The 854-nt window shown below is 35.8% G+C and overlaps 1 protein-coding gene across 1 annotated transcript in view; it reads left to right on the plus strand.

Moving 5' to 3' along the window:
* The window catches only part of LOC112487985 (potassium voltage-gated channel subfamily E member 1-like), a 6,131-nt gene that overhangs the window by 1,079 nt on the left and 4,198 nt on the right, over positions 1-854 (plus strand). The window lies entirely within an intron of this gene.

The following is an 854-nucleotide window of genomic DNA, read 5'->3' on the forward strand; positions in this document are numbered from 1 at the left end:
CGCTCCCATCTCGTATCATTGGCTGGACACCTGTCACTCAATGAGATACATAATTACATTATTGTTGGGATCACTGGTTAATAAAATGAATACTTACAACTTTTCTTGTGTGCTGAGAATGTTCAAGCCGTGCGCGATTGTGCATGTGCGCAGCTTAAAGGGAACATTGCTTACCAGTGTAATTTTGTCCAATGTAACATGTTCTCTTTTACAGTCAACATTGCTATTAATCTTGCCTCTCTGCAAAAGGGTTCTAAAACATTATTAACTCCGTGAGAGGAAAAGAAAAAAAAAAACACCTGAAGGTTTGTTTTGCAAAAATTACACATTTAACCATCATATATTGTCAGTGACTGGTGTGGGCCATGCTACACATTTCATTTAATCATTATATCCACGCCCTCCACCTTGGGAACCTCTGACATATAATAATGTGTGCATATGCCAAATACCTATCTTTCCTAGACCATGATATATTTTCTGTAACTTACTGTACATACTTGCAGGTATACTTTCTTAGCTAAATATCCAAACTAGATGCTGTGCAATATCAGTGCAGACTGCAGTTTCCTATGGAAAGTCTGCTAACTTAGAGATAGTTGTGGTTTATCAATTTTTGGTCACAAGATAAGTGTATTTGGTGTTCATTTGGTTGTCACAGTTGATAATGACAAACTCTCTGTGCGTTTTTATGCCTTGCATTTTAAGGCATTTCGGGGACTTTTTATTTTTATGGATTTTTTTTTGGGTGATTTTTGAAATATTCATAAAAAATACTTTTTGGAGTTTTAAACACAAAATAATCACTTGGCAGCATGTTTTAGGACCTAGTCTTGCATTTTAAGGCATTTCGG

Source organism: Cynoglossus semilaevis, chromosome 13 (genome assembly GCF_000523025.1).
Source record: "Cynoglossus semilaevis isolate Cse_v1.0 chromosome 13, Cse_v1.0, whole genome shotgun sequence".
In the NCBI taxonomy this organism is placed as follows: Eukaryota; Metazoa; Chordata; class Actinopteri; order Pleuronectiformes; family Cynoglossidae; genus Cynoglossus; species Cynoglossus semilaevis.